We start from the raw sequence: 23,178 nt of genomic DNA, 5'->3' as shown, positions 1-23,178 counted from the left end.
TCAAGAAACTTACCTGGTTTTCTGTTGAGCTTAGGTAAACATTTAGCAGACACTTTTTTTAACCTACTGATGGAATTGTTGAATGAGGATGTTAGTAAGAACTCATTTTTGTTGTTTCACCTTTTCTAAAAAAACATCACCACCACCAAAACCAGGTATCTTTTTCTTGTCTGAAGCATTGTATAAAATCTTAGTAATGATTGCAGTAAATTACAGTTTATGCTAAAATGAAGTCTAGTAAATTTGCATGCTAGTCTCCAGTGCAAGTAGTTAAATTCTAAATGACATAAAGTGAGAAATAAACCACTTTTCTCTGAGTGTTCACTGTGTGAAAGGGGGAGGTGAGGGAAACGAGCTCTGGTGGTGAGGTTTTGTAACACATGTCCAAAAAGCTGCAAGTTCTGGCATGGGCAAGCCAAGGCTCATGAGTCACAACCAAAGAGAAGACTTGTCACTGAGCAATTTGTAAATAGGAGGGATGTACTGCTAATTCAAGGAAATATCATCCTGAGGACCTTCCGTAATAATTGGAAGTGTTGCAGAGAGCTGTCTGTCAGATGGGAGTTGTTTGTACTTTGAATCACACGTTCCCTTTAGTGTGATTTGACGAAGATTTCTTGGTTTGGATGCTCATGTGTTATGTAGGTCCCTGAAGGAGGTAGTTGGTCAAGTAACAATTTCAATTTCTGCAGCTGCATACCAGCAACTTGCATTCTGCATGGGAGCTCCTTGGCAGCTACAGCAGCTCCTAGTGCACAAATGACATGTGTTTGCAGTGTGAGGCTGCGCAATAAGCAGCTCACAATGCTTTGCATAACTTCTGTTTCTGAATGGTCTCCAACTGTAGCCCTTCTCAGTGCTCTGCTGATCAATTCCAATGACTGAAAAATACACAGAATGTTATGAGTAAAAGCTGTAGTCGGCACACTGGGAAAAAATTTGAATATATGCATTTTGAATGCAGCCAATATGCAGGTATTTAGGAGCAACCATTCAAATGGGGATGCAGAGATAATCTTGGTAGTTAATTCTTTGCTTTTCTGGCTGTGTTGATGCTTTTTATCATATTTGGACAACCAGAGATAACCAGACTTCAAGTAATATAATTCATTACTATGTATATAATATGGAAGATGTACAGATATTCTTTGAAATGTACATATCCCAAAAATTAATGTTCTCTTTATGTACAAGTGAATTACATGAATGCCCCTTGTTGAATTGACAGCTGTTGTTGTTCAAGAAGTTGAAAACTGGGAACAGCTTGATTTGGAGGGAGTAGCAAAGTGTTCAATATGTGTTAATTTTTTGTTTGTTTGTTTTTAAAGGCATCTTGAAAGGCCTACAGCAATGAAAAAATGCTTTCTTTTTTACTCTTCATTAATTAATGAAAATTAATTATAAAGTTCTATATTGTTTGACTTAAATATTGGTAATGATTGAAACTTGTGAGGGGAAATGGAGGAGCAAGCAGTGATCTCTTCAGTCTCCTGACCGGTGACAGGACTCCAGGAAATGGCATGAAACTGTGTCAGGGGAGGTTAAGTTGGATATCAAGAAAAAGTTTTTCACCCAGAGGGTGGTGGGGCACTGGAACAGCCTCCCCAGGGATGTGTTCACAGCACCAAGCCTGACAGAGTTCAGGAATTGTGTGGACAATGCTCTCAGGCACATGGTGTGATTCTTAGGGTGTCCTGCACAGGGCCAGCAGTTGGACTCAAACTCAGCATATTCTGTGATTCTCTATGTTAAATGGTATTAATGACTGAAGTAGTAAACTGAGAAACAGTTTTGATATTTTTTTTACTAAATATGTTACTGATTCATTACATGTTCAGTGTTGAGATATAAAGAGACAGGAAATGGAATAAAGTCCATATCCATGCTTTATTTTTAATTTTCTGTATATTATCTTTTCACATGAAAATTGGTTCTCAGTTGCTTGGCTTTCCCCATAATAGCTTACTAATAGGAAAGGTCACAGTGCAGTAATATATATTGGTATATCCTCTTGTCATTTATTTTGGGAAGACAAATTAAATGTGTATGTATATTTATAATTCTACGTTAACACACACTATTCTGTTAATACACCATTAAATTTCTCATGTTGTAACTCAGGTCCCCTGAGAAAGTTTTTTGACTGTTTGTACTGTTATTTCAAGCTTGAATATTGTGCTAAATTTTGGGGTTTATCTTAATTTGTTGTCTTTGATAATGTTGCTTTTGGTGTTTCTAGAGCTATAGTGACCAAAACATGCATGAATTGTGATTAGAAGGTTTATTCTTGTCTTTTTTTTTTTTTTTTTAATGAAAGGCATTTAACTGAAAGGATTTTTGAAATACTGGTTTAGTTTTGCAGCCTGGTAGTAGTACAGTGTTGTATGGTTGATTTCCAGGTACCAGATCATCTGCTTCCCTTCGGTGTGGGTACACTAGAATCTGTTGTTCCCTGAAGCTGCCTGTTGTGGGGCAGTCAGTCTGCTGAAATGCTTGTCACCTTGTCTGTGGTGTGCGTTGTCATGAGGTCCGAAGTTGAATAATCTCCAGTTTGAATAATCTCCAGATTGCCTTGTTGTGGTGTAGTTCATAGGTGAAAGTACATCCCAGGTTGCTTGACGTTGTTGCGTGATTTCAGACTTGGCTTAATCGTGTATGCTTATGTGCGGCCTGGTCTGCTGCGCCTGCCTACACCCAGGATTCCTTGAGCATCTCCTTTTGAACTCCTGCACACGTCTCCTGGCAATTTGTCATTAATTGCATTATTGTTTTGAGGTTTATAGTAATGCAAGTCAACTATTCTTGCAGTTTTATAATACTCTTATCTCTTCAGATTCTCTGTCCTGAACAGTCACCTTTAAACACACTGAAAAGTAAAGCAAAACAAAGTGCCATACATTAACAATACTCCTGGGATTTCAACTGGATTATTTGCCATAAAACTGTTCTAATTTCAGGCTTTATTTCTTCCTACATAATGTATTGATTATTCTTTCATGCACTTCGTGAGAGTTTGCTGTGTTTGTGGAAAATTGCTGCACTTAGGCGGAGGAGAATTTAGCAAACTATTTTCCTATTTTAAATTCGGTTTTATACCATTTGAGAAAAAAATCCCAGCACTGCCAAATTCCTGGTGAAAGGAGGGAGAGAAAGACACAGACGTAAGGCCTTCTGATTGCTTTCGGAGACTCCAGTGATGACAGTTCAGGATCCCAAATACTCATCTGTGTGAAACTGTCAGGGAAATCTGACTGGTTTAGTTTGATTTCAAGACTTGGAAAACTCTGAGCTGAATTATTTTCTTAAAATCTTTTTTTACAAGCTCTAGATGTTATCCTATATGAGACATGCTAAATATAGGGAACAATTATAATATTTATTCTATTTAATTAAGATTATAAATTTTGGTTTTTATTAGAAAGCTATTATATTTTCAAATTTCTAGAAAATATAAATATTTTTTCAAGTCTGTATCATGAGTAAATCATGTTGTCTTTCTGTGATGGTATTTGTTTAAATTGACATGTTTTAAGAGATATTGAGATGACTTGGAGAAGTAAAGGAATATATTATAAATGAAAGCTATGACTAATGAAATATTACTGTACCATTGAGCATTCTTAAGAGTCTAAGCTGTCCTCCTTGAATAGTTGGAAAGTCTCTTGCATGTAAAGGGTGAGATTGCAAGTAAATAATTGTGCAAAATGTTGCATTTGATTATGGGCTTCAGTTTTTTCTTATTTAATTTCGATACTGAAGTGGTCTTTGTTGCTATTTCTAAATACATTCAATAGTACAAAATGTATTTAAGACATTTCTTCTTTCCAGTTGAAGTATGAGAGCTACATAGACTCCTCCTCAGTTTAGTCCTCTTCTTATTTTGGCAAAAGTGAAATATTTCAGGTATGGTACTGACTCAGCTGACTTATTTTGCTATTGCAGCTCTCTTTCTATAGAAAATGTACCATAACTTTTTCTGTAGAAAAATTTGATCTGTAATAAAAATGCCCTTTTATTGTCTAAAAATATGAAAAGAAGAATCTGAAAGTCCTTATAAACAATTAGTTTTAATTTTGAATTTGAGATGTAAAGAACGAACATTTGAAGAAATGAGGTATTAAAAACCTGGGAAATTTGGTGTAGCTGATACTATACTTAGGTTTTGCACATGTTAACAGTGAGTAAGGGGCTGCCTCGCAGGAAGCTTTGTTGAAGTCAATGCTGATATTTTTTTTATTTAAAATATGAATGAAGTTAGCTGATTTTTTTATTTGCAATATAAATAAACCTAGTTACCTTATGTAGTGGGTTGACCCTGGCTGGACCCCAGGTACTCACTGTAGCTGCAGTACTACTCTCATTCCCCTCTGCAACTGGACAGAGGAGAGAAAAAAAAATAGCGAAAGATTCATGAGTTGAGATAAAAGCTGGGAGGGTCACTTACTTATCACCATCACAGTTCTTCATGAAACTGCTGTCCTGTGGGTCACTCCTCCTTGGGGTGCAGTCCTTCACGAATGAGCTGTACCGACGTGGGTCCCCCACAGGGGCCACAAGTCCTACCTGGGAAAAACCTGCTCCAGCGTGGGTTTCCCTCTCCATGGGCTGCAGGTCTCTGGCAGGACCCTGCTCTATCTTGGGCCTCCCACAGGGTCACAGCCTCCTTCGGATATCCACCTGCTCCAGCACGGGCTCCTCCATGGGCTGCAGGGGGGTCTCTGCACCCTGATGGTCCCCCATGGGCTGCAGGGGCACAGCTGCCCCACCATGGTCTGCACCACGGGCTGCAGGGGCCTCAGCTCCGGCACTTGGAGCACCTCCTGTCCCTCCTTCTGCACTGACCTTGGTGTCTGCAGAGTTGCTCACATGCTCTCACTTTGCTCTTCCCTGGCTGGAATTCTTTCTGCGCCACAACCTTCTGTTCTTAAATGTGTTATCACAGGGGAGTTACTCTCACTCTTGATTGGCTTGGCCTTGGCCAGCGGCAGGAAGTCTGTCCTGGAGCTGGCTGGCATTGGCTCCTCCAGCCAGGGGAAGCTTCTGGCAGCTTCTAACAGAAGCCACCCCTGTAGCCCCCCCGCTACCAAAACCCAGCCACGGAAAGCCACTATACCTTACCTTTACAGAGGAAATTAAAACACAGAGAGCTCTGTTAGCAAAAGAAATAAAATGCAGATTTGAAGGCTTGATTTGTAAAGTTTTTCTCTGCAACTGGAAGAGCTCTTTGTTATTAATAATAATTACTATTGATATAAATTGCACACTGGAAAATTCAGTTTCCTTATTCAGGTAATCTCTCCTGGCATTTTAAAATGAGCTAGCCTGCCTATGCAGGTTTTTGTTTGTTTGTCTAAGAATGACATCAACATATGTTTGCTAAATTGTTAAGCACAGGAGACAGATGAAACTTGGATAGACTGGTCATAAAGAAGCAAGGCATCTGTAACACAGAGGTGATAGAGCAAGATTGGAGACCTTTTACTGGCCTTCAGGTTGCACTGCTGCTTTTTAGCGATTTTTATGGATTTCTCCACTAGGCACCTCTGCAGAGGTATCATCAGGCAAGTATGAGACCAAGGGCAGTGGCCCAAATACTTGTCAACACCAACAATTGCTTGACCACACATATGTGGATATTTAGTTAAAGGGACAGTGTATTTGACACTTGGAGTTGATGTTAAAACACCCATGTTGTCAAGGTGCTGCTTCTTCTGTGCTGACAAAAGTCATGTTGAAATGGCTTTTTGGTTTTTGTTTTGTTTTTCCCAGTGGTGATAACCAATAGCTGTTCCAATCCTAATCAGTAATATTCTATTATTATAGTACTGTCAAGTTACAGTTAATGTTTATGGAAGAATGATATTTAGATGAAGGGCAAAACTTCCTGTTTTTAAAAGACGAGCCAAAAACAAACAAACATTCTCATGCACACACAAAATAAAAAAATGCCAAGGTAGGAAGATACTTAAATTTAGAAGCTTTTAATGCTTCCTTCATGAGATATATTGGTATTTAAACTATACTTGAATTTTGATCTCAAATTGTAAATGCTAAGTCCATATACTACAAAATAGCATACTTCAAGGACCATATGACAAAAAGCAAACAAGAAAACTCAGTATTTGAGCTGATTCACATGTTACTCAGCTAAAGAGCAGAGATGGCACTACCATTTGCAGCAACTCTTTGCTGTCAAATATGGAAAGATAATTTCTTATGAAGCAAAAAAATCCAGTTTTCTATATTCGTCAAAAGTCTGAGCAGAGATCTACTGAAGAGGGTTTTTGAGAATAACTCAAATCTGCATAAGATGATTTGCTTCTACACTTTACATCATAAGCATCAGTAAAAAGGACTGCACCTGCTCTCAGGCTACATGGTATAGATAAGTCTACAGTTTTACTTTCATATTCTGAGGCAGTATGGTTTTACTGCAGGTTTTTACCATTTTACCATTTTTTTAGTTTGAATAATATGTAACAAAGGTGCAGGCTACATTTAGACCTTTAGAAGGCTAAGTGACCTATAGGTTTCCCTTTTGTCAAAAGTAAATTTCAGGGTCTGATTTGCAAGTGAATGTTGCAATGCTGTGACTGGGCCTGTACCAGCAGTTCTTACAGTGATCTGTTTCAGGAATACGGCCTAGAAATTGAAGTTAGGGGGAGCTTTCTAATATATATAGCTTTCTAAATATATGTTTAAGAAGTCACATCCATACTCTTCCCAAGAAGGCAATGGCTTTGTGTAGCCTTTTAAAATATTAAATAAAATCTTAATCTCTTTCAGTAGGCTGAAGTGCTTTTATTGTTCTTTTTGTGACAACCCACCCTTAAGGGGAACTGATGATTTATGATTCCATTGAACCTTTTATTCACCCTTAGACAAAACAAGCTGCTTATACTGAAACTAAAATGGTCAGCACAAGGTACCTTGAGCTTAAAACAAGTCACGCTCTTTGTCCTCACCCAGAATACCCATTAGGCCTTCCAGTCTGGAATTTCCTGGAGCTGATGAGCCTACACTTGCATCTACAAACTTAACATAGTTGTTAAGACAACTATGGGATAAGTAGGACTAAAGACAGGCAGACTTGAAAGAGAAGGCAATAAAATGCTATTCAGGGAGGAAGTGTTTTCTGGTGCCATAGGACACACAAAAAACCTGTTTCCATCTTTCTCCCTTTCTTGCTAGCTGGCTGCTGAAAAGCAGTTTACACTGTTTGTGCCTTGTTATCATCCTCGTTTTATGGTGAGGTAATTGTTTTCAACCAAGAGGCTACAGAACCTTACTCTGACCTAACAGTAGTGGCATAGTGTGAGTGGGAGTGGAGATTTTGCCTCACGCGGGTGAGTTGATTGACAAGGGCTCTGATAGGGGAAGGTGTGATATGTGAGTCTGAATTTGCATCTCCATGGCTGGGTGAATGTTTTGTCAGCAGACTGTGTATAGGAGTTTACATCCTCTCACACTGACTGTGTTTGAGAAGGAGCTGACTTTGCTGTTATGAAATGGTTATTGGCACCCTCTGTGGTGGGCACACAGAGCCACTTAAGATAGAGGCACTTAAGTCTCGGGTAAAATAGCAACTTTTTGCATTGAACTGCAGATATATGTTTGCCTATATGCATTCTCTGTGGTTGCCTTTTGACTAGCTTTTTCCCAGACATTGTAATTAAAAGGCTGATTTTTGGTTCTCTGTGAGCTGCTTAATCCCATCATATTCTAGAAATCTGAGATCTGGAATTGAGGCTTCTGGATTGTAGTCTAGAAATGAGTCACCAGTTTTTGTGTGGAACAGATTCCTAGAATCATAGAGTATGCTGAGTTAGAAGGGACCCATCAGGATCATGGAGTCCAACTCCTGGCCCTGCACGGGACACCCCAAGAATCACACCGTGTGCCTGAGAGTATTGTCCAAATGCCTCTTGAACTCAGGCTTGGTGCTGAGTAGATTGAGTTTCCCTAGCCAGGTTACTTGGCTTTAAATCATGTTGTCAGTGAACAAAATTGTCTCCCTGGTTCTATGCACTTGGGTGATTTCAGCTAGGCCCTTATGCAGAGTTATTTCATACTTTTCTGTTTCTGGGTTGGATAATTTTGTCAGTGTCATTGAAAAGGTAAAAGATGGAAGAAACCGAAGTGGTGGATCAACTTTCTCCCTTAGAGCATGGGTTCAGGGCATTTTTTACATTTCTCAGCTACTCTATTGTGTTTTTTTTTTTTTTTTATTGTGAAGATGAATAGAACTGCTTAATTTTGCTGTGTGCTAAAAAGCATCTTAAGAAGACAGTTCTTTCTGAGTGACTTGATTTATGAGAGAAGAACAGTTTGGAGGTAGAAGAATATTCTGTGTTCAGTGACAGCTATAACAGAGTAATTTTAAGCGACAGAATTTGCTTAGGAAAGTGCTCTACATTAAGTGTAGGATGCCTGGCTGTTTACAAGTAACTGTCTAAGCTGCACAGTTTGGATGCATGTGAAAATCTATTGACATCTTTAGTTACTCAACTGGTTTATTTTTGGGAACTCGTGAATTGGCAGGACACAGTGACCCTGTCTGAAAGGGAAAAGCATCATGACTTTGAATGCAGGAGACTTAGTGAATATACTTGCTACTATTTCTTTGCAGGAACTATCATGGAGATTTTAACCCTTTGCTTTTCCATGAACATTTTTGCATAGTGTTGATATATTTTAATGAAAATCTAATACTACTCTGTCAACACAATGGCTTAATGTGTCAGATTTGAAGAGTATGAAGTTTTGTGCTTGAAAAAGGGGAAAAATTATTTGGTGATAGATTGCTTGTTGGTAACCTTTTATGTTATACCCTTCACTGGGAATAGCTATAGCTTGGATTCAAAACTGGTCCTGGTCACAAGAGGCTGCAACATAAAAAAGACAGAGCAGTCTTGCATACAAGTGATATTGAGTTACAAGCAAGTAAGGAGCTGAGAGACGTTGTATTTATGTATACAAAAGCACAGCTGTATTTTGTATGACACTGATACTGTTTTTGCACTCTGTGGCTAGAGAGACCCAGTAGACAGAATTAAAAATTGACAGTAACAACTGCAAAGTGTTGTGGAAATTTTGTTCTTTCTGTTGTAAGTTTTCTGCTCGTGACTGGTTTATGAAAACCAGTACTCTTCGCATAGTGCATAAGAGTGAAACCCAGAAGGCTTTCTTGTAGTGTGTTCCTTGTAGCTGCTACTTATAGTCCTGGTTTGGAGAGCTGATACAAGTTTGCATGGGGAGTTTATTGTGGAAGACAGTTGGTTTTCTCTTGGCCTTTAATATTCAGTACTCTGACAGCATCAGAAATTCTCAACTGCATTATCAGTTTAGTTGAAAACAACTTCATTGCTGGAAATAAATAACTTCAAAGCATTTTACTTAATGTTACTTGCAGTCGTCTTACTGAAAAGTTAAAGTTGTGTTTGTTACTCTTAGTTATTCCATATCCCTTTATTCATTCACACAGTTCACTTGTAGTATCACACCAGCATTGCAGGATTTCTTGCAAATGCTGAATTGCAAGAGCAGATAAGTTACCAATCACTTTGAAAGGAAAGAATCACTGATTCGATTTTTGTGTGTTATAAAAACAAAATTTTAAAAATGCTCACAGATGAAGAAATAAAATAAAGCAAAGGTTAAGACTTGGCAAACTGACTGGACTTATGGAGACGGTTTTACTTTAAAGGTGACTTCTCCACCATCCTTTCTTTTTTTTTTTTTTAATTAGAAATAGAAGTGGTGTGGGGTTTGAGGGTTTTTTTGTGGTTTTTTTGGGTTTTTTTAGTAAAAAGGAAGATCTGGAAAACTCATGTGTCTGGAACAATGTCAGCTTATCTGTTCAGTAACAGTCCTGGTCCCCTACTATTGTTAAATACAATTGCTGGAAAAATTTGTCTTGAGTCTCACATCTTAATTGAAGGCAGGGATGTTAATACAGTGAGTTCTTTTTTTTCTTCTCAGTACTCTCAGTGCTAATTTTCAACTTAATTTTAATAAATTTTTATTTTTTCTAGCATTTTTTATAAGATGTACCTAATTTTAAGAATACCATTGCATTATCTTTTAAATACTAAAATATAGCCAGCTGAAAATATTTTTCCCTCCTCTTTGTGGATGACCTTAAATGCAAGTTTAACAGTTACAAACACCTTATTGGTTAAACATGAAAAGTAAAGGTGAAAAAACTCTGAGGTCCTTGATGCATCTTTTAAAAGAACTTGTTGAAAGCAAAATAACTACTTTTATTTCAAAATTTAAACAAAGGAGCATGTTTTTGATGATTGCAAAGACATTATTAATATGCTGGAGCCTTTGTAATTTAATCAGATTGTGTTATGTAATGCTTGTTTATGGGGATAAAGCATTATTTTAAGAAAAAAATATTTAAATAAGTTACTTAAGAAGCAATTTAGATGGAAGAAATTGTTCATACCTGCAGTGTGTGTAGTCATGTAAATGCATGAAGTTTACATGTAGTCATGTAAACATACAGCATAGGTGTAACATATGGCCAAGATAGAATACAACTAGTTAATGATAAAGGGTTTTGTTTGAAGTCACAACAACAAGCACATTGTGGTGCAAATAGCATTAGTCTTCTCTTCTTACCAAACAAGATATACAAATATGTTACGGCCTTAATTTCATTGAAAGCATTGCATCTCTTGGAAGTTGAGGATTAAAGCAGCTGAGAGAGAATTTGTTTTAGGATTTTTTCTTGAGAGTTGTTGGTAGCAGTGTATGGGGTTTTTTTAATATTAAAACAAAACAGAAAAATCTTCCCCATTAATGAAGTCTGAGCACTGTTATGTAGTTAGACTTTTTAATCTATGTTTTAGGGAGCTTGCTTTCCTTGCAGTGGAGAAGTTGGAAAAGGAGCTGTGTATATTCATTGCTTGTAGGAATGCAGAATAAGCAGTATAAACAACAAAAGGGGCTGTATATTAAAAAAAAAAAGGAAAGAAAAATCCTCATCCAAGACCTAACTGTAGTAACTGTGTTGCAGGATGCCTTTCTGTGCACTGCAGCACTGCCAACGTCTATAGCCCCGCCTGCCTGTGCAGGGGTGTTTAGTGCCTGGCTGAGCCTGGGTGGGCCTGAATTAATGAAGGTGGGGACTGAGTGTCACAGCAGCTGCAGCCACAGGTCGTGGCATGCCAGGCTGCCTGTGAGGGCAGGGGGAGCTGCCAGGTGCCTGTTTGTGGGGGCAGCCCACATGACTCTCAAGACCGGTGAGCTCAGCTGCAGAGTGGACACAAACCCTTTGAAAGATAATGTTTCTTCAGGCTATCACTTGGGCTCTTGCTCAGCAGCTGAGGCATTTCATTGGGAAGTGCAACATCAGAAAAGCACGCTTTTGGACTCCAAATGGCTTTGGAGCAGCTGTACTGGAACAGCTAAATAAATATGAGCCCCTGTAAGAGGAAATAACTTTTCTACCAGATATATGCACAGATGGATTGTAATCATAGTGAGTCCAGTGTTTGCCTGAACAAGAGGGAAAACTTCAGCAGAGAGCTATAAATGGAAACTTGTGCTTATACCAGCTTCTTGTAGCAGTGATTAGAGTACACTACTTCTGTTTAGTAGGAACGAGACAGGCATCTCATGCAGTTTGAAAATAAAGGAGCTAAGGAGACACGAGCCATGAGCTACAACAGCAATGTACACTAAAATTTATTGATGACCAGACACCTGCTAAAGTGTCTTGGAAAGGTTCTTCTACAGCAGTGTGAATGGACCATGGTAACATAGGTCTGTGTGCTGGAGGTACTGACCTAGTGGATATCAGTGTGCTCAGATAGAGCAGAGGAGGATAGCACTCCCCTGCCAGGGGGAAACCCAGTGTTTTGCTACCTCCAAAATGCAGAAAAATAAGATATTAAAAAAAAAAATTTGCAAGATTTGCAAATATTTGGAAGATATCTAGTAATTACAGATACACTTCCTAAAATATTTTGTAATAGTAGAGCAAAGTACTGAGCTAAAATTATACATAGACAGCACTTGTGAGAGTTGCTGCTTATTCAGGAAGGAATTATGATTGTAAAATAGTGGATCTGGTATAAGATAATTCGGGGTTTATTTAATTGGTTTGTTAATGAACAAGAGAGTCTTTAATAAATACTGAAGTACTGAAGTTCATAATTTTCAAATTCTAATATGTTTCATGAAGAGGGAGTTGTTACTGGTGTGATTTTGCTTTAAAAAGGCAGCTTCAAACTGAAAGGAAATTTGTAGGTTTAAATGACACTCTCTGTGTCTTAAAATAAATGGGTTGTCTCTTGATAGAAATGGTGCCAGTACCCAGAGGAGGCCTTAGGGCCATGTGATGGAGTTGCATGCCTTAAAGACTAAAATGTGACTTTAAGTTGGTGCATACATTTGTAATTGTATGTCTGTCTTTTTTTCTTTAAAAAAAGAAAAAAAAAAGGCTTATTCAGTTTTAGTGTGGGAGACAGGAGGTGGTCAGTGATTGCTTTTAAATACTGAAGTTTTCCAGAATGCCTGGGAAGGACATGGTGCTGCTTTTGTGGTGCACGTTCGCTGAGGTCTGCGCGGCAGCAGATCTCTGGCAAGAGCTTGCTGTGCTGCACAGACCAGTTTTCCACAACCCTCAGCAAGTTGGTCACCATGGATTATTCTTTCCACATGTCAATTTTGTGCATGAAGCTACTTTTGGGAATTGAAGCCAAAATTCAAGAGTTTGCTTGAAGGGAGTGTTAACCATTTACACATATACATCTCCCCGCATTCCTTCCCAGAATGATGGTAGAAAATATTCCTAGGCTGATTTAGTGTGACAGCTCAGTCACTCTCAATAGTAGACACTGCTGTAAGTATACAGATTAGCAAGAAACACACGGTGGGTGGATTTTATTACTGAAGAATTGGTTCTCCACACTGAAAAGAATGTGTCCATGTTCGGCTGTGGAAATTTTTACTATTGCAACTAGACAAGCAAAGTATATTTATTGCTGGGGACTTTATTTTAAACTGTTTATTCAAAGACCACCAGAAGTGTCATTTTACTTAAGGCATAAAAAGTTTAAAAAATGGGAGTGTGGCAGGCAATTTCTTTTTTTAACATTAGAAGGGCAGATATACTTATTTTAGAATTTGAGCTAGTGAAGTGATACTGGGAGCTGAGCAATTGACAGCTGGGTTTTTTTCCAACTACTGCTGATAAAATCTTGAACCTCTAAATCCAATGTCTACTGAATGCTAGGGGGAAGTTTGTGTATGAAATTTTTCAAATTTTTAACAATTTGCAATATTTGAAACTATAAACTGTTCCTCCAATTATATTGAAAAATTTGGCACAAAACATACTTTCTGTATTAAAAAAAAAAGTGCTAATTCCTCTTTACCATGCAAATATCTGTGCGTAAAATTAAAATATATATCATCATCATCATCATGGCTGGGCTTCGCGAACGAAGATTTGGGGAGGGCTCTACCCACGTTTGTCACAAGCGCGCTGGTGGCTAAAAAGGCCAATACGAGACAGGCAGGTCCGGTTGCAAAAGGCACAGCAGAAAGGCTCCTTAGGTGGAATATTCTGCAAGGCACGATTCTTTCTGCGTTGTCTTTTCTCCTCGAGAGTGATCCTGCGTGGTTTCTCAAAGGCATCAGCAGCGTTATAGATGGTGTGTCTCCAGACCTCCCGATTGGAGGCCAGAGTAGACCAGTTATGTTGATCAATATGGCCGAGGCTGAGATGTTGTTTCAGGGAGTCCTTGTATCTTCTCTTCGGGGCTCCTCTCATGCGGCAGCCGGTGGCAAGTTCACCATAAAGCAAGATCTTAGGGAGGCGGTGGTCCTTCATCCTGGAGACGTGTCCTGCCCAACGCAGCTGTGTTCTCAGTAACATGGCCTCAATACTTGTGACTGCTGCTTGTTCTAGAACAGATGTATTGGTCACATAATCCGACCAGTGGATGTTTAGGATTGTGCGGAGACAGCGTTGATGGAAGCGTTCTAGGAGACGCAGGTGGTGGCAGTAGATGACCCATGATTCGGAACCATATAAGAGAGTAGACAGCACAATGGCTCTGTAAACACTGATCTTGGTACTTTTCTTCAGGTGTTTATTTCGCCAAACTCTTTTATGAAGCTTTCTAAAAGCACTGTATGCCTTTGCTAACCTGTTGTCTATCTCTCGGTCAGTCTTAAACCCCATCGGAGGAGATGAGGCTACTTAGGTAATTAAACTGCTGGACTGATTTGAGCTCTGATTGGCCAATGGTGATATGGGGATGATGGAAGACTTCCTGAGGTGCTGGTTGATAGAGAACTTCTGTCTTCTTTAAGCTGACTTCCAGCCCAAAGCTGAGAAGTATAATTAAAATGGTAAACAGCTTTTTTTTTATTGACAGTGGTTTTATGTCCAAATCTATCCTATTATTTCCAGATAAGGTATAAGTAGAAAAATTATATTAAAGAAATTACCAAGTCCGAGAAGCTACCTTAAAAAAATAAAAGGGGTGGCACTCTAAGATGTTATTATTGTTGCTTAGTTGGATGCGTGGTTCATGTCTTTTGAAACAGTTTGTCCTGCCGCGGTATCTTAGTGGAACTAAGTATATATAACTGGAAGGCACCGTGTTCTAGAAAATGGACAAAATCTACTGGAACTGTAGGTGCAAGAGGAAGGGCATCTGGAGGGTCCAATACACTTGTGGTTTCAGGAGGGAGAGATTTTCTTCTTTCTTCGAGTTTTTTCATCGTCTCACCCTTTTCTCTCGTGTGAGCTTCCTACGTGTTGCAACGTGAATGGAAACCAACCACCGTACTTTACCTCAGTCTGAAATCGAAAGTGATGAATTCTTCAGCCCTGGGCCTCTGAAAGTGCTGCTGGGGGAATCCCTGTCTCTGCGCTGATGCTACTGTGAAGCTTTACGCCAACACCAGGGTCACACGTCTTGCAGAAAGTGAGCTGAAGTTAGCTGGAGAACGTGGAAACCTTGCTTAAGCAAAGCTGCTGAGTTTAGAAACGTCTGCGGTAATAATACAAACAGCCTGCTACCTGCAGGAACTACGTACGCGCAGAAGCCATTCTTTTATCTAAACTTTTGTTTCTTGAGGGTATGATATGCAGATAGCAATGAGTGTGAAATTTCTTCTGCTTTTTTGTTCATTTTTATGGCTCTGACAGTACTTTTGTGACTCTGATTTGGCAGATTTTGTCTGCAAGGGAACCTTTTGTGCGAGATTTTCTGGCAGGCAGGCAGGCAGAGAACAAAGCCACAAATACGAGTGGTGTGAGATTTAAGAAGAGCATTGACTTAACGACTTAATCTACTGTGAATGCCATCACAGTTATGTGCAAATTAGTACTTCTTCTTTCTTTCTAAGTAATACTGTGACTTAGCATTCCTCATGCATAGCTCTCAAGGCTTGGTTGTCTTGTTGTTTGTTTGTTTGTTGTCCTCCCTCCCCTAAATAGCTGCGAAAAAAATACATAGCTTTTTATGGAGAGGGGGAAAATGAGATTTGCATTTCAAAAACTCTGGCCCCTATTTTATTTTTTTCTGTGAAACCTTGTTATGTTTCACAACCAAATGCTGGTTCTGCTCCTCCCTTCCCCCTCTCACCCCTTCTGTAACAGAAATCTGTAGGGCAAAACAGTGACCAAGGACCATGGTGCTCCCTGACCTCTGGGGCCTCAGAAAGGCCAGTGATGGCAGTGGCAGAGCCCTTTCTGTGGTCTGTTGAAAGAGTCCTTGTTCCTGCAGACCAGCTGCTGCAATTTGTGCTGTGTTCCTGCTAAATATCAGTAGAAGTTGCTCTTAACTTCTCCGGATTAAACAGAAAATTCAGTTAAGAGAGTTCAAAGGATGGAAGCTTGTCCCTGCACGGGTGAGCTCCATCGTGCAATTCTGTCATTCATCCGTATCTTATGGGCCTGAAAACTGTTTCTTATTTGTGGTGCCTCGGATGTTGCAGTTGTGGGAAAAGAACAAAAATTCTTTTCCCTTGGAGTGGTTGTCAGGAAGGAGATTGCAAAAATGAGAGGAATATGTATGCCATGGTAATTGCTAAAAGCACTGTCTTACAGATTTAAGAGCTCTATTTTTTAATTCTCTGATTCCAAAGTGTGCTTTTATGCTTATGGTGATTATAAGTGATGTAAACACATGAAAATATGTATCAAAGTTAATCTACATATAGCTAAAAATGAGTATGTTCCATCCCTTCGTTCTTCACTTGAATTTGTAATTGCATGCAGGGAAAGAATTTGATGAAGTTCTTCAGCATTGTTACAGAATCCCTAGTCAAAATTAATAACAGTGTCAGGATTGCATCTGAATAGGCCTGCCTAGTATCCTGGATTGCTCTGTGTGTCCCCTGGACACTACTGCAGCCAAGGCTAGTGTATCACTATGGACATATGCCTTATAGGTGACAACTTTAATAAAAGCTAGGACAGTATTTTTAGATCCACAATAAACCTGCATTGACTGCTACATGCTTATTTTGAGTTTATTATTTTGCATGGCATACAGTCTTGTGGGTGGGCTGACATAGAAAGAAATGTTTTGGAGAGGTTTACACATGTACTTTAGCCATCCTTAGGATGGGATTTCAGACAGAGTAAGAGTCTAAAGATGATTGAAAGGGTAGGGCAATAGCTTGACGCTGAGTTAGGTTATCTTCTCTGTCACAGACCTTCAGGCAAGCAATTTCAGAGTTTCTCTCTCCCAGACTTAGTCCTCTTCAGTAAAATGGGTATAATACTAGTTCCATCCCTTAAAGAGGCCTTGCCAGATTAAGTCCATTAAGAGTATATAATGCTGTTATAGTTTGAGTATGAGGCCACACAACCAGTAAAGCAGAAATTGCTGTAATTCAGTTTCTGTACTACAGTGCAAGAAGTGAAGCCATGGACAATAAGAAGAGTACACCAGGCTAGTGTTGTCATTTTCTTAAAAAAAGAAAATGCAAAAGCCCCAACCAGTACTGGGGAAGTGCCCTTGCCCTTAGCCCACAGTGCCAGGCAGAACTTGTGGACAGTGCAGAGGCACTGTAGAACACTGCATCTGTGGAGTATTGATTGGTTAGAGATCTCCAGTGTGACACTGACATGAATATTTTAATGTTAGAGCTCTTCTTCAGATATGGGTGGGTGAACTTTCATGTGCTTTAAAAGACATTGTGACTTTCGTATCAAAATAGCCTTAACATTTACATCAGGGCATGGAGAGTTTCTACGGCATACTTAATGTGTAATGTTCTATACCAGTTTCTGAATTATGGTGTATCTGTTTAAAATGAAGTTGCTTTACCTGACATCTTGCAAATGCAGTCTGTGAGCAAAACTGAGATCAAGTAATTATAGAAGAGTAATCTCTTGTTGGCTACCTTTTTGCTTTTTAGTGCAAAACAGGCTGCTTTGTCTCTCTTTGTTTACCTGTTAAAAGTACAGAATGTGGCACATGACCCATGTGGTGAGGTTGGATGAATTGGTGTTAATATATTGCTTTAACTGTTGTGAAGTATTATGTAAATGATGACTATTCCAATAACATCAGGTTTGTTTGTGGACAAATTACTTCAACTACTTTCCCCCAGAGAAATTTGTCTGCAGTGTAACATCTGGTAGAATGTTTTTCTGCCTTGGTTGATTCCTAAATCTTTTCCAAATGGGGAAGAACTGTGTAACAAATGTCAGCCTGATGATGAGAGACTGGATGTTCATTCTTATTGTTTGGAGATTTGCTGAAAATAGTAAAGTCATCAGAAGCTGTGGGACATAAACTGAATTAGTAACCTGTTTAAAATAAAGAGAGTGCTATCTAGCTGGTGGAAAAGTCCTTTAGAATCTACTATCACAGAATCACAAAATGGTTTGAGTTGGAAGGGACCTTAAAGATCATCTCATTCCAACCTCCATGTCATGGTCAGGGACACCTTCCACTAGACAAGGTTGCTCAGAGCCCTATCCAACCTAGCCTTGAACTAGATGACTAGATGCATTATGGATTATGAAGGAGAATCAATCACAGAATTTCTTTGTTGTGAGAGGATCAGGTTAATGGAATCCCTATACCGAAAGACATGATTAGTTTATTAGCCTTTCATTCCAAAGTGAAAACTATGTTATGTAAGGGATTTTATTTTTTTTCTTAATGATTTCTTTTGGAGATGGTCGGGTATTTAGCGCAGATCCTCTTAACAGCTTTTCTGGTGAGTTGCTGTATGGCTTTCCAGTTATTTATGACCTGTTTGTTTGTTGGTTTTTTTTTCACAAATTGCAGGGACTTAATATTCCTGTTAATAGCAACTACATAGTTTGTATCTTTAGCAAATACAGTTGTTCAAAGTGTAATGTGGTGTTACTGACCCAAAATGTTATGACTTCAATTAAAATGTGTTTATGTTGTTCCAGGACTCACAGAGTTGGCTATGTAAGTGCAGGATGCTTTCTGATCTGCTTAACACTCATAGAATTCCATGTTCAGGTGGATTAATGAATAAACTTAAGTTTTTCCTGCAGTATTGAACTTAATCACTGTGACCTTAATTTTGTGTTTTACTGAGTCTTTTACTCAATTTAAAGTAGCTTTGTAAGGGTTCTTAATAGAGGAGACCTTTCCTCATGCTGTTATTGAATGACTTTTTCTTTCTAGTTAAAAAGCGCAGGATGAGCGGTTTGTTTGGTTTCAGGTAGGCTTGTTGACCTGAATCTTCAGGAAGCTTCTGACTTTGCTCTGAGTAATATATCAGTATGAGGCTGATGTCGCTTATGCCCCATTGTGGTAGTGCTTCATAATGTTAGTAAGGATATAAATAAACCACTACAGAAATGGGAGAGCTTTGTATTTGATCCAGTATTGGTGCCAACCATCTGCTCTTTCCTTCATCCACTGAAATCCCTGTGCCTAAAAGGAGGATATTGGGCAGGTATCTGGCAGGTAACTGGCAGGGAACTCTTGAATCCTGGGGCTTGGAGAGTGCTTTGGTCGTTTATTAAAGATTAGGAAATCAGAGTGCTCTCTGGGCCCCTGGATTCTTAAAACCTTGCTGTTTTTCACCATGTAATGATTATACTTGCCCATGTCTTTCAGTGTTCCTACTCCCGGTATTAGTGGGCATTTGCTTGGCTGCGTTGTTGTAATGCCTGACAGCCTCAGTCATGGCTGAGAGCTTACTGTACCTTGTAACAGACCAGCACAATAAAAAGGCCCTTTTATAGTCAACAGGGACAGCAGGAATTCTTAAAAGACATAATTTTAGAAATTTGGACTAATGCCCTGTCAGTGCTGTTACAGACTGACTGCTTGGGTAGTTTTATAATAGATTCTCTCAGTCAATACTATCATCTGTCTGCTAAAAGTGTGTGGATGTAGGCAAACCAAGGTCAGTACTGCTTCAGCTTAGATAACTGCTGATAAACAAAGATATTTCTGGGTCAAGTGAGATAGAGGCAGGCGTATGACAAAAGAACAAGTGTGTTACTGTGTGACCTTTTTCCTTCATTTTTTGGCTTACTCACTCATCTTTGGTTATCACTACCCTGGTTGCGTCATGTCTCAAATTAGACTTCTAAGCTCTTTGTGGAAGAATCCTCATCCAGGCTGTTAATGGCTACCATTAAAGATAATACAACTTTTTTGACCTGAGACTAATATCAGTGTATTGGGTTTCAAGTATTATTCTCATTTTATGAACCAGTCTGAAGTGTCTTGTTTAAGATGCGTGTCTGTAGCAGAGCTGGAAACTGATCCCAGATCCTCTGGGGTTCTGCCTGTACTTTTAGTCTCGGCTCTTCTCCAGCCAGAGTTGGGTGAGTGATGATGCCTGCTTGATGGTGTTAAGAATGTCCATGCTGAGGGCTATGACTTAGGTATTGAGTGCATTTCAGTTGCTCATGAAGAAACCCCTGGGAATGGAAAGTATCATTGTGTCTGGGAACTTTCACCATTCTCTTCCCTTATTTGTAGCCCATTACCTCTTGCAAAACCTCGAAGGAATCTGTGGAGCACTCAAACCGTGGTATTCCATGCACTGGACATGCATGCTTAGTTTTGGGCTGGAGAGGCTGAGATGGGAACACCTGAATTTGCAGCAATCTTTCCTGTTGCAGCTCAGTGCATTCGGATGTGTTTTCTTCTCAGGGCTAAGGTGCAGACAGATTTGCTTTGTTTCTGGGGTGTCCATGCAATTCAGCAGCTGGTGTATTTGTGGCAGTAGAGGCATTTGGAGTGAAGGACACATTGTGGTTATGTCAGGTATGTGAATGCGAGGGCAGGGAAAATCTTTTGGCCTGCTCTTTGCCATTCTGACTTCGGAGCCTGCTGCGATTACTGCATTTTGGAGTGTTGGTCTCTCTGTTGCTAGCAACTGCCTTCCCTGACAGCTCCAAACCAAAAAGCTTAAAATAGCTGTCTAAGGGCTTACAATTAGAACTGTTAATGCGTTTCCAGTGGGAAAGAATAGTGTTCATGTAACTTTATAAAGCCTGAAAGCAGCATTTCCTACTCTGTAATTGCTGTGCTCATTTTGCACTCTAAGGCTGCCTCAGCCTCTTCAGATCATGGTGTTTATCATGGCAGGTTATAATAGCTAATATACCTAAGCTCAATATACAGTTTATAAACATTAACCAATTTAAGAAATGTACCACGTACCTATTTTATTAAAGGATAAGCCTGGTCTGCGTTGCAAAGCCATTTGTAAAGATGGGCTTTCCTGCATATATGTTTATAAAAGACTGGTTTATGTAGCTGCCTCTCTCATAGTGCAAGATGAAAGACTGGTCTGGTGTAAATCATGAATCGTGTGTTTTCATGAGATGAGGTTCCAAAATTTCAATTATTTTGGAAACACCATTTAAAGTTTTGCTCGAAAAGAAATGAAATTGAGGATCTGACTTTTACCTCTTCAATAGCTGATAGAAACAATGTTGTCAGTTCCTTTAAAAATAAATCAGGTTTGTTTTTTTTTTCTTTTGTTGTTTGTTTAATAATCTGCTAAGTTTTAAAATTTCAGTTTGTCTTTTTATTAGTTTTTCTTCTTTATCTGTGCTGATTTTGTTCTGGTGGAGCTATTTGTGTAAGCCAGGTTTTGTCTGGCTTGTTTGTTATAAGGACAAGACTAATCAACACTTAATGGACATTTTCTTTGTAACAACTTTTTGTCTCTTTCTCATCCTTTAAAACAAAATTATGTGGAAAATCCCAAGTGTGTTTTGAAAAGCAAGCCTCCAATACTTGTACCAAGTTTACAACTTGAATTGAGGAAGACAACCCAAAAAATAGGTTATTTTTGAGTGTTCATAGTACACAACTCTAGAAGAAAGAAAACTTCTCTTTGAGGTGCATCTGTGATGCTTCAGGCCCTGTAATTCAAAACCCAAAAATCCTTCTCTATAATGTCGTACATACTAGAATAGATCTGTGTGTTTAGATGGAATGTGGAAAATTGTGGTGATGGGGATAAATCAAACGAGTCCATGGGTGTGAATAGTAGGTCCAAATTGAATCAGATGGCATGGTTTGGTGAACTTGAAGACCATTTGAACAGGAAGCCACTCAATTAAATAATGTTTATGAGAGTGCATTTTCACTGCCTCACCTTTATTATATCCTTTACTGTAGACCAAAATATTTTATTGAAGTAGGATTTGTATTTCTCCTTGGATTGAATAGTTCATGAGGTGTAGTTTGTATTTTTCCGTTTGGGTATGTGTATTTTTCCCAAACAATATGGCAGTTCTACATTTTGTGTTATTTTGCTTGCTGTGGGTAATTAACCTCTGGTGCTGAATGTCAGGAATGGTCTAGATTGGAGCAGTAGTTTGTTGCATCTGGTGGCACAATACAATCTACCTGATTTTGCCGGCACTAGGTCCTTCAGTATGACTGTTGTCTCCCATGCTTCACCTCACAGAGCTGATGGATTTCACTTTTGACTCTCTGGTTAGTACAGTGGTTTAGTAAAGCTTTATCAGTTCCCAGCTTCTGAAAATGGGAAAGTGAAAGTGGTAGCAAAGTATTTTTAACAATGCTGCCCTCAGGGCAGAGGCACCTTTGTACTCACTCATTGTAGTCACAGTCTTTCTCTGCAATAGAAATGACCAGTGAAAATTTGAGTAGCTTATAAATATCTGCCATGCATACTAATTTAGGTATGTGTTTGCTAGCCCCAGGCAAGCACCTTCAGGAAACTGTGGAAGTTGTCAAACTTCTGGATGCTCTGCTTTCCCTTTTGTTGTCTGTCTGTCAGTGAAGCAGCTTTCCTTTCATCTCTTTGCCTTTATTATGGGTATGCTGTAGGATTCCTTTTTTTGCTATGCAGTGTTACAGAAACAAGTCAGCCTTCCTGATTTCATAGCCTTTATTGATTCCAGGTGATACAGTTCTCTAGATTAGTTTCTTACTGGGGTAAATGATTGATACCTACTTACATTCTTTTGTAGTAGGCTTCTTTTAATTGGAGACTGTTCAGGTGGTTGGTTTTGCTTGTTCACTTTGGGCTTCAGTTGCTGCCCTTTTGTATAGAGATAGGCATTCTAGGTGTCGTACCGATTGGGATAAGGTGACAGGAATGTAAAACCATCGTCTTCCATTTATGTTTTTGGCTGTCTTGGACACAGTTGTGTTTCTCAGTTGCTTTGAGCTTTCTCCCGCCTTTCTTCAGGAGCTAGATTGCTGTGCTTGATGTATAGAATTTACAAACATGGTCTATTTTCTGTTCTGTTACCTTTCCTGTTCAAGGTGTCTGAAGGTGGTGAGTAGGAGGTTGCAAACAATCTGCAGGAATTTTTATGTAGCTAACTGTCTGGAAGAAAATGTGACAAAGTGAGTGTGCAGGAGAGGCTTTAGAAGGATATGTATGTGTTTTCATATACAGCAGAATAAGCATAGGATATGTGCAATAAGGTTTGTAAATGTTTTATCAAAAGCAAAAATTGTGCCATGTTTTCTTCCCTTTCTCAGTTCTTACTCAAGACTGTTGCAAATGGTGCTGCTGGTTCTATAGAGGCAAATCTCTGTCAGCTGGAACAGGTTTCTTATTTGTGATGCCCTGTACACCTTCAGTCATTTTAAAAGCACAAAGAACCAAAACCTACCTTATTGAACCTCTTCGGTCCTGCTATTACACTGGAGGAATTAAATTTTCTTTTGCTCTTTCTGCACATGTGTAAATGGC

At 39.1% G+C, this 23,178-nt stretch overlaps 1 protein-coding gene and 1 long non-coding RNA gene across 3 annotated transcripts in view; one reads left to right on the top strand and one right to left on the bottom strand.

The window, feature by feature from the left end:
* ELMSAN1 (ELM2 and Myb/SANT domain containing 1) overlaps window positions 1-23,178 on the top strand; it is a 52,903-nt gene that overhangs the window by 3,285 nt on the left and 26,440 nt on the right. The window lies entirely within an intron of this gene.
* Window positions 2,050-4,612, bottom strand: LOC108494362. The gene is made up of 3 exons (XR_001873815.1): window positions 4,564-4,612; window positions 4,297-4,373; window positions 2,050-3,130 (listed from the first exon to the last, which is right to left on the bottom strand). It is a non-coding gene; the product is annotated as an uncharacterized LOC108494362 (long non-coding RNA).

This window comes from Lepidothrix coronata, unplaced genomic scaffold (assembly GCF_001604755.1).
Source record: "Lepidothrix coronata isolate B3197 unplaced genomic scaffold, Lepidothrix_coronata-1.0 Scaffold1, whole genome shotgun sequence".
In the NCBI taxonomy this organism is placed as follows: Eukaryota; Metazoa; Chordata; class Aves; order Passeriformes; family Pipridae; genus Lepidothrix; species Lepidothrix coronata.
The sequence above is the reverse complement of the archived record's forward strand: the minus strand, read 5'-3'. Positions and strand labels throughout refer to the sequence as shown.